Raw genomic sequence first — 15385 nt, forward strand, 5'->3', positions numbered from 1 at the left:
AAGTATCTGTTAATCCAAATAATGTGTTATTAATTATCTGGTGAGGTCCAATATTTTGTCTCCTTTATTTCCAAGGTTTTTGTGCTTTCTCCCTTTGAATAACATCAGAAACATTCTAGTAAAGTAATATGTGTATATTTAATATGAAGGTACGTAATAAATCTGCTTGTCTTTTGCATGTTTGACAAATAGACATACATACATCTCATTTTTCCATATTTTTACTCTAGTTCCACAGATATGGACCACTGGTTGAGTTTAATATGAAAGAGCTTATCCCTCTTCTTGAGAGGTGACATGAAGGAAAGTATTGAAAATAATTTTACCATCTCATCCTCAAATGCCAGTGGGAATTGTAACATCAGTAAGCATTTCATCCTGAAAATACTGACATTCCTCTTAGGACATTGCAACACTCATACGACAATGAGACTCTGGCTGTGCTAGTCAGTCATGGGACTGTTATCGACTGTGATGACTGGTCTGCATTATTGAATACTGTGGGTCAATGTGTCTGAGGGTGTCAGATCCCTGAGTGCTCAGTGACTGCCACATATCTCAGGATCAAAGTCCCTTTTACTAATGTGCCTGGATTAATGATAACTTCACATATGTTTCTCATTGGAATATGAACAAACTGAGTGACAAAATCATTTGTCAGCTGAGGTCCCTCCCAGGGACCATGCTAGGCAAAAAATGTGGAGGGAGCTCAATTGGTCTAGTAGAGGTACCAGCCAGGACTGAAGTGTTTGAAAGCTCACATGATTGCATACATTAAGGGAAATGAGCTGTACAGAGATCTATAAATGTCTGGTTTAGGGACGACATGGAAACTCTTAGAGTGCTTGGCTGACAACATCCATTCACTAATAGTAATCAGACTCTGGAGAATCAGCACATTAGTAGTGAGACCAAGGATATATGATTTTGTCTACCCTTGAGCCATTCACAAGGTTTCCTTAGATGCTACAATCTTGTGAGTGAGCAGTAGTCTATTGAGGTCAATTACGTAGTCAGTTCAAAAGATATTATGTCTTTACTTGTCAATTTTTTTAGATAAAGCAAATATATGGAAATTTAAAAGTAGTTTGTATTTACAGGAATATCTTAGGGCATGTTTTGATTTGATTGTTAACTCAGTCACAAAAATTCATACAGTTATTTTTCTTCTCACCCAAAGAGAACTTTTCTAGACGTTTGAGTGATGGAGTCAAGTATATGCTGCACTAAATATTTTTAATTGTAAAATTATTGTGTTTCCAGGTCTTGGCATTTTATTGGTTAATATTCATATTCCTTCAGTCTGTTTCACATGTGTTTTAAGGGAGATCCCAGTTTTAATGAGTGATTCTAAGGGTCCTTTGGACCAGGTCTTAGAACAAATGACTTTCTATACATTCCTGTTCCATGGAACAATGCTATTTTTATTCTTATCATACAGGTGGTCAGCAAATATATGTAATTAATTCCTTATAACCTCTTATCAATTAATATTCAACTTGGAAGGTTTTCTTTCTCAACTCCTCTAATTTCCTCTGTGGTTTATAGATTGGAAGTAATATTGGAATTGCATGGAATTCTTACCACCCCACCAAAGAAGAGCTGGTTTTGTCACTTCTGCCAGCTCCTTATCTAAGAAGAAATCCAATGATGCACTCTCAAGGTAACATCTAATCTTTTATAAATTTTTCCTGAGTTATTATTTTTTAAGTAATTAAGAATTTAATTGGTGTTTTGTAGAGTCTGTCAATTCAAACAGTGTGAGGACTTAATAATCTGGTGATTCTTTGAGGCTTCTTTCTGTTCTTTTCCAGAATTTTTGCATTTTCTCAGTCTTCCTACTAATGCCTCATACAGGAATTAAGCATGGAGATGAAAGTAAAGCCATTCCTCACCAGTGTGGCAGAGAGAAACTGTTTCTACTGAGGGGTGTGCTTGGCCAAATGTCACTGAATCCTCAGCAGTGTGGCCTGGTGAGCACCACCCTGACAATAGGATGGGAAGTATTTCATGGTGAGAGGGCTCAGTGTTTGACTTTTCCTCTCTGCACCCTCCCAACCTCTCTAGTCACATGTCAGTATTTATTGTGCCTGTGTGAGTCCTGCCTGCATTGCTGTGACCATACCATGTAGAATCAGGCGTAGAGTAACTGTGCATCCTCTGCAAATTGCCAGGTTCCTGAGCTCAAGCAAGTTTAGTGCTATAAGTGATTTTTAGACAACTGTTCTTTATTTCCCTATCATGGCAGTTTTCTCCTCCCCAATCCATTGGGTCATCTTTGAGGATAAAATAATTCTGAGGTTTAATTTACAGAATATATATGTATTATATGCATTGTTGTGGTTGAATTGTTCACCAGGCCAACATTTTCCTGGAACTTTAAGCACATTCTGACAGTCTGATTTCACATTTAATTTGTCTGGCAGAAAATGTTGGACAATATTTGCTCTTATGGAGGCCAGAGAGCCTAACACAATTAATGTTGTTGGAATAACACTGGAAACACCCTAGCAGAGCAATGCATTAGCTTATTTAATAGGAGGGTACATTATTGAACCCTACTGTCTTATGCCTGACCGGCCAATGGACAGGCTTACTTCTAATCTTTCCACATTTTTATTCTACTCCCACAGGGTAACAAGGATAGAGCTCAGGTTTCCTATGAAAATGTTTATTCCTTCCCCTTGAGATGCAACATGAAGGAAAGGCCCATCCTAAGAGGCCAGTGGGAGTTCTCAAGTCAGTAAGCATTTGTCCCTAAAATATTGACCTTCCTTCTAAGGATTATATAATATTCCAATTACCATAGGCACTGTCTATGATAGTCAGCTGTGAAGCCTGGATCACTGATGTGGGGTCTGGTCTCCATAACTGAGTAGAGTAGATAAGTGATGAACTTCAGAGTCTCTTTCACTTTCTGAGGTGAGCAGTGCCCTATTTTAGAAACTGATGTGTATCAATGATTGCTATAATAATTGATCTCATTTAAAAATCTGAACAAAATGAGTTACACAATCACTTCTGTGAAACTGAGGTCTAGCATAGATACCCACCCTAAGCAAAATATTTGCAGGGTGGAGATCAGTGATTTCATTCATGTGGTATCAGGAAGAACTGTGGTATTAGAAGGCTAAGCTGCTTGCATGCATTAGAGGAACTGAACTGTACAGTGTCTATTCATATCTAATTGTCAGGTGAAATTGCAACCCTTTGAGTCTTTAGCTGGTAGCATAAATACACTTGTAGTAAACAGACCCTGGGGAACTAGCACATGAGCACTGAAGATTCTAGAAATGGTTGTACCTACACTTGAGCCATTCACACAGTTGTCTGAGCTGCTGGAGTCCTCTCTTGAGTGCTATTTATAGGTGGTCAAAATACAGATTATGGATTTTTACTTTTCCCTAGTAAGTGAAACAAATATATGATAATTAAAAAGTAGGTACTATATGTGAGACCTTCACAATATATTTTAATTTGCTTGCCAACCAGTCACTAGGATTGAATTATTGTTTCTTTGTTTTTTGTTTTTCTCATCAAAAGAGCAACACACAAGTACTGGCTTCAACTATATACTGCATTAAACATTTTCAGATGTTAAATGATTAAATTTCCAGTTCTTGTGTTTGTTTGTTTGTTTTACATGGATTTCCTTATACACTTTTATATATCCCCAATGGATTTCTAATGTGTTTAAAGAAAGATCCTAGTTATAATGAATGAAGTTCTGGTGGGTACACTGAGGAAACTTTGAGACAAATGTCTTAGAACAAATATTTCTAAATTAATATGTTCCAAGGAATGAGCATTTATAGTTCTTGTCATATTTTTTTTTAGCATCTTTATTGGGGTATAATTGCTTTACAATGGTGTGTTAGTTTCTGCTTTATAACAAAGTGAATCAGTCATACATAAACATATGTTCCCATATGTCTTCCCTCTTACGTCTCCCTCCCTCCCACCCTCCCTATCCCACCCCTCCAGGCGGTCACAAAGCACCGAGCCAATATCCCTGTGCCATGCGGCTGCATTCTTGTCATATTGATTGCCACTGAATATCTTTGATGTATTCCTTATAACAACTTGTTACTAAATATTACATTAGGAAAGTTTTGTTTCTCAGCTCCCTAATTTTCCTTGTGCTTTGCAGATTGGAAGTGATGTTAGAGAGAAGGCATATTTTGCTGCTTGTAATTCTCACTGCCACACCAAAGAAGTGCTGTTTTTGTCACTTGCAATAGCTCCATTCTCTGGGAAAAATCAAAACAATGCCTTCCATATGTAATACTCATTTTTAATAAATGTATGTTCCTAGAATATTTTACTAAGCAATTTAGAATTTTATTGCTTTTGTGAGGTGTCTGTTAATCCAAAGAGTGTGAGGCATTAATAATCTGGTGAGTCATATGAGGCACTTTTCCACCCCCAATTTTTGCACTATCTGTCTTTTGAATAATTTCAGAAACATCTCAGTAGAATGATAATATGTATTACACTATGCATATACATAGTGAACGCTCCTGTCTTGTATATAGTTGACAAATGGACTCATCCTACTTCTCATCTAGATGCACATTTATCTTTCCTACAGGTTGACATGTTCCAAAAACTGGGTTTCATAAGGATGAGTTTATCCCTTCCCCTTGAGATGAGACATGAAGGAAAGTGTTGGGAATAATTCTACTTCCCATCATCAAAGGCCTGTGTGAATTCTCACAAAGGTAAGCATTTTGTCCTGAGGATACTGATATTCTTTTAGGGACTTGCAATGTTCCAATGACACTGAGAGTCTATCTGCATTAGTCAGACATGGAACTGGATCGCTGACTGGGTTTGCTGGTCTCCATGACTCAGCAGCATGGACTGTGTATCCAGTGGTGATGGGATCCTTATTGTTCCGTGTCTGTCACCTATCTCAGGCTCACAATTGCTTTATAAACATGCTGGGGCCAATGATGGCTTCAATAATTGATATGCTGGAAAATCTGGACAAAATAAGTGACAGAATCACTTCTCTGAAACTGAGTTCAAGATATATAAAAGGACATATAACAAAATTAGTGTTACTCTGAAGTAGATTGTGATAATTTAAGGTGCATTTGTAAACCCTAGGGTCAGTACTAAGCAAATAACTCAAAAACATTAAAAGAACTACCAAAGAATTAAAATAGTACAATAAGAAGTATCTATTTAATACAAACAAGGCAGCTAAGAATGAACAGAGAAACCAAAATGATATGACATCTAGAAAACAGATAGGAAAATGGCAGGCGTAAATCCAACCACATGACCATTATATTAAATTTAAAAGACAGAAACTGGGAGATTTAATTTAAAAAATTAAACAGGGCTTCCCTGGTGGTGCAGTGGTTGAGAGTCCGCCTGCCGATGCAGGGGACACGGGTTCGTGCCCTGGTCCAGGAAGATCCCACATGCCGCGGAGCGGCTGGGCCCGTGAGCCATGGCCGCTGAGCCTGCGCGTCCGGAGGCTGTGCTCCGCAACGGGGAGGCCACAACAGTGAGAGGCCCACGTACCGCAAAAAAAAAAAAAAAAAACGAAAGAAAATTAAACAAGTATACATTGTTTATAAAAGAGATACTTCAGAACAAAAAACACAAACTGTATGAAGGTAAAGGATTAGCAATTATATCATGCAGAGAATACCCAGAAGAGAGCAAGAGTGGCTATACTGACATCAGAGAAAATAGCCTTTATGGTAAACTATTACTAGAAATTAAGAAGGATATTATATGATAGAAGGTTTAATTACATAATCATCAAGTAATAGTGTCTCAGATTACATAAAGCAAAACCCAACATAATCAAAAGGATAAATAGGCAATTAAGCAGTAACATCTGGGCTCTTCAGTACCCTCTTCTTAATAATTGATAGACCAATATAGAGAATCAGTGTGGTTATAGCATACTTGAGCAATCTTATCAACCAGCTTGACCTGACATATATAGAACACTCTACCTAACAATAGCAGAGCACAAATTATTTTCAAACACATCTGGAACATTTTCTGACATAGGTCATATGCTAAGTTATAAAACTGAACTCAGTGAATTTTAAAAGATTGAAATTGTGTAGAGTATGTTCTGTGACCACAGAAGAAATTAAATTAGAAATCAAACAAGTCAATCTGGCTTATTACTAAATATTTGGAAATTAACATCTTTTACAAGAACCCATGGTCAAAGACAAAATTATAAAAGAAAACATTTAGAACTGAGTCAGATACAACTAAAGACATGCATAGGGGGAAATTTATAGTTTTAAATGATTATATCAGAAAAGAGGAAAAATATCAAACAAATAATCTAAGCTTTAACCCTAAGAAGCAAGAAAAAGACTAAACTAGAGAATTAAACCCAAATCAAGTAAAAGGGAGTAAACAATAAATTTCTGAGCAAAGATCAATGACATAAAAGTAAAACCCAGAATAGCTATAGGGAAAACCCATTTAACTGAAAGCTAGATTGGTTGGAGGAATGCTACTATTTGTCTCATTGTGTTTTCTTGAGAGGAGGTGGCTGTGGAGGAAAGCAACGTTCTAGTTGCACTTTAAACTCAGTAACATGCCATTGATATTAGGTTTGCATTACTATCAGTATCAGTGCTGATCTCTGTGAAGTTTCCAGAAGATTCATTGACAATATACTATCATTCAAATTTACCTGTTGCTAGTCAGTGGTTTTTTTAATTTGTTTTTGTTTATTTGTTCATTTTGTTTTGCTTGTCAATAGTTTAATCTCTTTTGGGAGGACCCTTGTTATAACATCAGATACATACATTAATAATATGGTGAGTTCTCCATGGTTTCCTTTCCTGTAGATTCTAGGATTTTTGACACTTCTGTGCTTAGCTCAAAGCATAAAGGCATTGGACATTTAGAGTGCTTGAATAGTTCCTTCCTTTTTAGGAATGAAGATGATGTTGGGCCAAAATGAGGTATATGATTGAGAGAAGGTCCCTGAAACCTCAGCAGTGTGTCCTGTTGAGTGACCATTTGAAGAGAATGGGAAACTGCCCCAAACACAGTTCATGACAGAATGGAACACTCTATGCGCTCCTTACCTGTTTAGTTATTTTTCTCAAATTAACAAGTATTCACAGTGTATTCTCAACATAGTCGATGTCATCCTCCTGAGGTAAAAAATTGGTTCTTGGGAATCAAAAGAAATCTTAAATATTACAGTGGTTCATTGTCCTCCAAACAGCCATAGTACATAAGCAGATATACAGCATATCTGTGGTACTAAAATTTGGGGGCAGTGTTGAAAACTAGGAGAAAATGTCTAAGAAGGATATCCAGGCAGGTGATAGGAAAAAAAGGTTGTGAAACACCGTTGAACATGTTTCTGCCATCCAACTATATAAAAAACAGGTGTGATGTAAGCCAGAGCACTTGCTACCATTTGCCAAGATTTCCTTAGTAGTAGCAGGTTTTACAGAGACAGTGATTTAAGAAGGTTGTGTTTCTTTTCCCATTAGAGACACTTAATATCCTTCTCTTCCTCAATACATTATCTTAACTTAGGTCTTAAATATTTTCTGAAGAAGTGTGTCTGTAGGTTTCTTTGAAGGCAATGGCTGCTTATCTTCTATTGGAACTTTCAGAAAACTCAAAGTCCACATCTATATATTTTCCAGCAGGAATATTTAGGACTAAATTTGCTGTGTCTGAGACCAATGGCTATTGCAATAGCCATTGTGCAATAACATATGCACAATGATATGCTTTTTCTCACCCCTAAGATTTCCAGACCTTTGTTTAGCAGAAACCAAAGTTCTATTGGACACAAGTTATCTAGAGTTATTACATGTATGTCACTATATGGTAAGAGATATAGTTATTATAAAAATAACATCTTTAAAATACTTGTTGAAATTTTAGGTAAGATTATTTTGGAAAACTATGTTGGAAAGTAGAATTATAAGCTATCACATTATGATAAATATTTCTAAATTTGTTCATTGACTTGTCAGGAAGCAAGAAAATGAAATAAGACAGTGGCCTTGTATCAATATGTTTATATTCAGAAGACCAATGCATGTTTTAACAAGTGTATGTTTTTTGCTTAACTTTAATATAAAAGTTAAAATTTTACTCCTTTACATAAATCTAGTATTTCAATATATTTTAATGGTTAACATAATAGAAGAAAACCTGTAAATACATTTGATAAAATGTGTGATATAGTGTTCCGCAGATGACTTCAGAAAGAGTATTCAGACATCACTTTAAGATAGATACAGTTTTTCATTTGTTCATCGGGTGATCAGCAAAGTTGAGATCAGTAAATCACATGTAAGCCATTGTTCTCTGCATTTTTGAAGATAATCTGAACATAGTAATCAAATGTGTTCTTCATTTTGTCACATCTATAGTTATATTGAGATTGCTTAAAAATCATATATTAAAATATTGTATTTATGGATATGTTTTAGATGAAGAATAGTTAGTACACTTCTGATTATTGCACAGAACTGTACCTTTTCACTAGATTATTGTTCTGGGGCAAATTTTAGACTATTTTTTTCAAAAGAGTAATTTAGCTTAATCCAATGTTTCTAGGTATTTGGATATTATTGACAGGCATATTTTTTCTAAAGATGGTTTTATGATAATTGATAAACTAGAAACAATTTTCTTTTGCCATTGGAATTGTTGGGAGCGTCTGTTGGACTTCAGCAGGTTGTAATAGAGAAACCATGTTTTCATTGATCTGTACATAATAGTAAAAAAATTGTTTTCTAACATTTGGTCTTAATGGAATGGGAATATTTTCCCTTGCTAACATAATTATTGGTCAGATACTCTCTGTGTCTATTGGACCTCAGGGGGAAAAGAGAGCAGTGCATGTCTGAAGGTTGTGCACATAACACACAAAGGACTTAGCGACATCCACCCTGCCCAGTCTGTGTGTAGCACAGGATACCCACATTTTATGAATGTTTTATTGTTAAATTAGATTACATGCATGTGTGTTTGTGTACAGTTTATATGTACACATAGGTGCATTTATATCTGCATATACTCTTTCTTAAACTGTTATTTTTCCTCTTCTTTTTTTTTCCTGTCAGGTGATAGAGCCTAGAAGGAAAGGGAAACTGTCTATGCTTTTGCCTTAACCTTTGAATGTCAGTTCTAGAGAAGGAGGTGACAACTTACTTCTCAGCCAGTGCTCTCCCTTCCCACCTGTGGTCCTTTGGACAACCTCGCAGGTATGACTATACAGGCAGGGAACTGCATGTTTATTAGAAAAAGGCCTCAGGTGGATAGGCATTGATAGATCTTGTTCTTCTTAAGTTTGATGACTTTTGGTTGTAGCTAAATAGCATTAAAAACCAATCCAAGATCCAGATGAGCGTGAGAATAGTAATTGGAAGTTACAGCTTTGGGTCATAACAGGTCTTCCTAAATGGGGGTCTTGCCTCAACTATTCTATCCTAAAACTAAATTTACCTCTATAGAACCATTTACTAAGTTACTTCTCAGCTCTTTATTTGTATGACTGATTCATCAAATGGGGTTTTAATTTCTTATGGCCTGATGTTTTTAGATTCATTTTTGTGACACAAGTGCCTAATGGGCTGCCAGACATAGAGTAGGATTTCAATAAAATTTTATTGAGAATAGATATATGAATAGATGATATAGAGTGATTTTATAAATAACCTGGCCAACTAAGCAGAAAAAAATAAATGATAAAAAAGAAACAATTTTCAGCAGGATCCAGGCAATCCAGTCAGCTTTGGAAATGTACAAGAGAGAAAGGCTCTGATACAAGGTGTTGATATTGAGATGTATAGAATTATGAGCAGCTAGCTAGGTATAATTTCAGAGCTGCGTAACGGAGTAGAAAGCAGCTTCCAAATTAAATCAATCTGGGAGAGTACCGAACGGTGACTTCCTAGCTTCCAGCTGAATTGCCTTTTTCACTGGAAGTGGTGTTTCTTTTTCTTCCCCCCCCCCCCAGAAGATGACTTCTTGGGAACTCTTTTGGGAATGAATGATACCAGTAAATCCCTGAAGCAAGATTCTTCAGACAGAGCCTATTCACCTACCTGTTGTCCAAGGGCTACTCTCTGAAGGTAAGGTTTTTGTCAGAATAATCCTCACTTTCTAGTAGCAACCACATCTGGGTAGAAAGTTAGACATTAATTTTCTGAAGATTGATGACTTGTGGTTACATTCTAATTGAAAGGCCAGATTGTATAATGAGTTAAGAGATATAACTTCTGACCTGTGTGAGGTGATACCTCACTGTGGTTTTGATTTGCATTTCTCTAATGATTAGTGATGTTGAGCATCTTTTCATGCATTTGTTGGCCATCTGTATGTCTTCTTTGGAGAAATGTCTATTTAGATTTTCTGCCCATTTTTGGACTGGGTTGTTTGTTTTTGTGATATTGAGCTGCATGAGCTGCTTGTATATTTTGGAGATTAATCCTTTGTCAGTTGCTTCATTTGCAAATATTTTGTCCCATTCTGAGGGTTGTCTTTTCGTCTTGTTTATGGTTTCCTTTGCTATGCAAAAGCTTTTAAGTTTCATTGGGTCCCATTTTTTATTTTTGTTTTTATTTCCCTTACTCTAGGAGGTGGGTCAAAAAGGATCTTGCTGTGATTTATGTCATAGAGTGTTCTGGCTATGTTTTCCTCTAAGCGTTTTATAGTGTCTGGCCTTACATTTAGGTCTTTCATCCATTTTGAGGTATCACCTCACACCGGTCAGAATGGCCATCATCAAAAAAATCTACAAACAATTAATGCTGGAGAGGGTGTGGAGAAAAGGGAACCCTCCTTCACTGTTGGTGGGAATGTAAATTGATACAGCCACTATGGAGAACAGTATGAAGGTTCCTTAAAAAACTAAAAATAGAACCACCATATGACCCAGCAATCCCACTACTGGGTATATACCCTGAGAAAACCATAATTCAAAAAGAGACATGTACCACAATGTTCACTGCAGCAGTATTTACAATAGCCAGGACATGGAAGCAACCTAAGTGTCCAGCGACAGATGAATGGGTAAAGAAAATGTGGCACATATATACAATGGAATATTACTCAGCCATAAAAGGAAACGAAACTGAGTTATTTGTAATGAGGTGGATGGACCTAGAATCTGTCATACAGAGTAGAGTAAGTCAGAAAGAGAAAAAGAAACACCATATGCTAATGCATACATATGGAGTTTTAAAAAGCAGTACTGATGGACCTAGTGGCAGGGCAGGAATAAAGATGCAGATGTAGAGAACAGACTTGAGGGCACGGAATGGGGGGGAAGGGGAAGCTGGGATGAAGTGAGAGAGTAGCATTGATGTATATACACTACCAAATGTAAAATGGATAGCTAATGGGAAGCTACTGCATAGCACAGGGAGATCATCTTGGTACTTTGTGATGACCTAGAGAGATGGGATAGGGAGGGTGGGAGGGAGGCTCAAGAGGGAGGGGATAGGGGGATATATGTATACATATAGCTGATTCACTTTGTTGTACAGCAGAAACTAACACAACATTGTAAAACATTTATACTACAATAAAGATGTGGGGGGAAAAAAAAGAGATACAACTTTTCTTGTATATCTTCATAGTTTTCTACATCTCAGTTAGTACATTTACTGTTAATATGAAAGATTTCCTTAACTTTTCTTATCCAACAAACTAAACTCCTTGGCTGGATCCATTGTGTTATCAGAGAATTATTATATGCATGAGATATAATAGATTCTCAATAATTATTAGACTGGAAGGTAGACAAGTAGTTTTGCCTGAAATAATTGAGTCAATGAATGAGTGACCTAGAACTTTAAAGAGGGGAAGAGACAGATAAATATCTGAGGGGAAATTCAGGGGGGAAGAGACAGATAAATTCAGAGGGGAAGAGACAGATAAATATCTGAGATTCAGAGGGGAAGAGACAGATAAATATCTGAGATAGTTGGAGATCTCCATCATTTTTTGGCCAAGCAAAGGAGAAAAATGTATCACCAGTGTTTGGCATCCTTTAGGAAGTCTTAAAGTCACTTTTCTGGCCATAGCAGCCACCCAGTTGCTGAAAATGTGGTTTTCTCTGTGTATTCTGGGTAGATTTTTTCCAGAACATGTAGAGGAAGAGTGTACAAGGATTTCATAGCCCCCCTGACAGGCTCCTTAGAAAATGTGTGCCTCACCTTTGCCAATTTTCCCCACTGTGTCCTTGCAGGCGATGACCACAGAGACGAGGTGGATTTGTTACTGTGGGTACCATTACTTCTACCATCAGCTTCTTCAAAACAATGATACAGTCTTCTTTGTGCATGGAAACTCTTCTATTTCCTGTGTTGCAGTGGATTCCTCCTGCAGATAAGAAATGCTTAACTGAGAAATGCTCATGTTGGGATATCATCGATGAGACTTTAATTTGGGCATGGTGACTGTTTCCCTTGCTTCCACTTGACTCAATCCCAGGAGCCTCAGTAGAGGAAATATTATTGCACAAGAAACTCAGAATGATGGAATTGCTCAGTGCTCCCATAAATATACATTTATAATTTTCATTTGCCATGTGGTAAATTTAAAAATTAAGATCTATTAAAATTTTTTCAAAATTCAAAGCATATCTAAATATCTAATATATAAATTAAGTGCCCTCCTCTCTCCCAATTCTATCTCCTAGAGTTATCCTCTATTAAATAAGTTGTGTGCATTCTTTAAGTGGATAGATGCACACACACACAAACACACACACACAAGATATTTTGGGGGGTTCTGAAAGTGGAACTATATTGTACACATTATTCTTCAAATTGCATTTCATTTAACAGTTTTTTCAATACCTGTTTCAGTAATACGTATCTGTGTCATTTGTTGAATGACTGCATGATTGTTTTGTACATGAAATATAATTAAATGTTTTAAGCATTTCTCATTCATAGATATTTATGTTAGCACCAAATTTCTGTGCAATGAACCTCCCTATATATCAATAATTTGCATTTGTCTATTATATCATAATAAATTACTCATCAGTGAAAATACTGGGATTAAGTATATGCACATTTCAAATTTTGAAAATGATCACAAGATTTCCTTTAAAATGTGGTAACAACTTTATCCTCAAATGGCAATGAATGAGATTGCCAGCTTTCCCACAACCTCACAGATAATGAATTTTATGACTATTTAAAATCTTTGCCAATGTGATAGCCCAAACTATTGTCTTAAATTGTATTTCTTTCATTTTTGAGTGTGATCATTTTTTCATATGTTTAGTAGCCATCTGTATTTTTAAATTTTCTTTTTATATCCAATTTTGGGGGTGGGTGGAGGTTTTAATCTCTTGCTAATTTCAGAGAGCTCATTTATTATTGGGGGAATAAGCTTTCGATTGTCAAGCATTACAGATATTTTTTACACACTTTTAAACTTCATTTTTGTTATAAGAATGTGTATGACTGTTATGTGTCCAAGTATAACCATGTTCGCTTCTATGGCTTCTGAGTTTCATGTCATTTTAGAAAGATATTTACACTGATCCCATAAAACTCTCCACCTATGTTAACTTCTAATTATTTTGTGTTTTTTAATTCAAATTCTTAAATCATGAGAAAGTTTTTTTAATTTCAAATCTTAAAGTTGCCAAGTTATTTGCCATTACTTGCGATTATTTGCCAATAATTGCCCATTTATCTGTAATGCCATCTTGCATATATGCTGTATTCTCATCTGTGACTGGCTCCATTTTTGTTCTGTGGGTCTGTGTGTCTCTTCTTCTGCCTCCTGTCTCATGTGTCTTCTCATTGGAAGAAATTACAGTTTAGACTGCAATTTCATCAACTTCAATAAATTAATTTAGTGGAGAATTGGTTTTTAACAATAGTCTTCCTATCCAAGAACAAGGTATGTCTTTCTTTTTATTCAATAATTTTAATTACTGTTAATATTTTCACTTTGTGGTGGGGGTATCTTCTTTCAGTTTATTTTCTTACTTGCTAATTTTTCTATATCTGAAAGTTTTGTTTTGTTTTGGGGGTAAGTGATCTCCTTACTCTTTCTCATGGCTTTTCAGAATTTTTTTTTAAATTATGTACTAAATCCTTTGAAAATACTGATAGTTGTGATTCTCCTCTTCCAAATGATCTGGATTTTAGTTATGTTGATAAAATTCACTGACTGATACTTTCAGAGCACTTAAACAATTGTGGAAATATTACCCACCATTGATTTAATTAGGTTTTAATGGATACTTCTTGGGTTTGACCAGCATGTTTTTGCTGGTCTATTAAGCAAAAAGACTCTCAGAAACCTACTGCAGCAAGGGAAAACACCACTTTGACAAGGTTTAGTAGTGTTTCAAAAGCAGGAAATTAGGGCTTTGAGGGATGGGTTGATGTGGTTTAAGGCAGGATTTTCAAGGCAGGGAACTGGTTAAGAGTGGGCAAAATTTGTCCTGCGATAGTTTGAAGTCGATGAAAGAGTAAGATGAGGACCTTGATGTGAGTTTAGATAATCAAATTTTTGTCTGATGAATGAGCTACTTCCCTATATGAATAATAAGTTATCAATGATGGAAGAACTATTTGCTTAGATGAACAGACTGAATTTATTTGTTGGTTTACAGTTCTATCTTGTTTATAGAACCCTGCTAGGGGTGGTATCAGGTCTTAGTTCCAATAGGTAAGTTATTTTGATGTAAGTAGTCTCAGTCATCAAAGTAAGATGCTAATTTTAAATTTGAGATTCTTGTGTATTGTGTTAGGAAAAGTCTCTTACCTTTGATATATTTCTAAAGAATTTTAATCAAAACCAAGTGGTAGATATAATCAAATGCTTTTTGCATAAACAATTATATTATTCTTTAAACTTTTATCATTGTGAAATAATTCATTTTTAATATTGAAATTTCCTTATATTCCTTTTATTGTTTATTCAGCAAACTCATTTTGGTTAAAAAGAAGTTTTGCTTTTTAAATTTACTACTGAATTATGAGTATCTTAATTTGATTTGGAATTTTTGCAGGTGTACTACTTAGATGAAACTGATCTGTAATTTTCTTTTTTGTTCTGTTTTTGTCATGTTTGTATATTAGATTTTCTGGTTGTGTTAAAATAATTTTAAGGATTTTCTTTTTACTCTGTGCTCTAGAATGGGTTGAAAAGGCTTAAGCATTAACATCAGCAGTTAAGCGAACACATCATTTAAATCACCTGAATTCTCCTTTGTTTTTGGTGGTTTGGAGTAGAACTGAGGCTAACTATCTAGAAAGTGTTCTCACTTTTTTCTACAGTTATTGCTTATTTTTTGTTTTATTATCTTATATTTAACTTGTTTTCTACTAGAAAATCACAGTCCAAGTAGATTTGCAAACACGGTATGTAGGATGAA

The 15385-nt window shown here is 35.6% G+C and overlaps 1 long non-coding RNA gene across 3 annotated transcripts; it reads left to right on the forward strand.

Annotated features, from left to right (window-relative positions):
- The first annotated feature begins 210 nt into the window (after positions 1–210).
- On the forward strand, positions 211–12787 carry LOC309967818. 3 transcript variants are annotated; one of them, XR_014326537.1, is made up of 7 exons: positions 211–364; positions 1549–1663; positions 1815–2013; positions 4592–4721; positions 9093–9233; positions 9989–10103; positions 12224–12787. It is a non-coding gene; the product is annotated as an uncharacterized lncRNA (long non-coding RNA). The 3 variants fall into 3 exon arrangements; XR_014326538.1 differs by having other exon boundaries at positions 9992–10103; XR_014326539.1 differs by having other exon boundaries at positions 1858–2013.
- Positions 12788–15385: the final 2598 nt, after the last annotated feature.

Source organism: Leucopleurus acutus, assembly GCF_964270905.1.
Source record: "Leucopleurus acutus genome assembly, chromosome: 1".
NCBI lineage: Eukaryota > Metazoa > Chordata > Mammalia > Artiodactyla > Delphinidae > Leucopleurus > Leucopleurus acutus.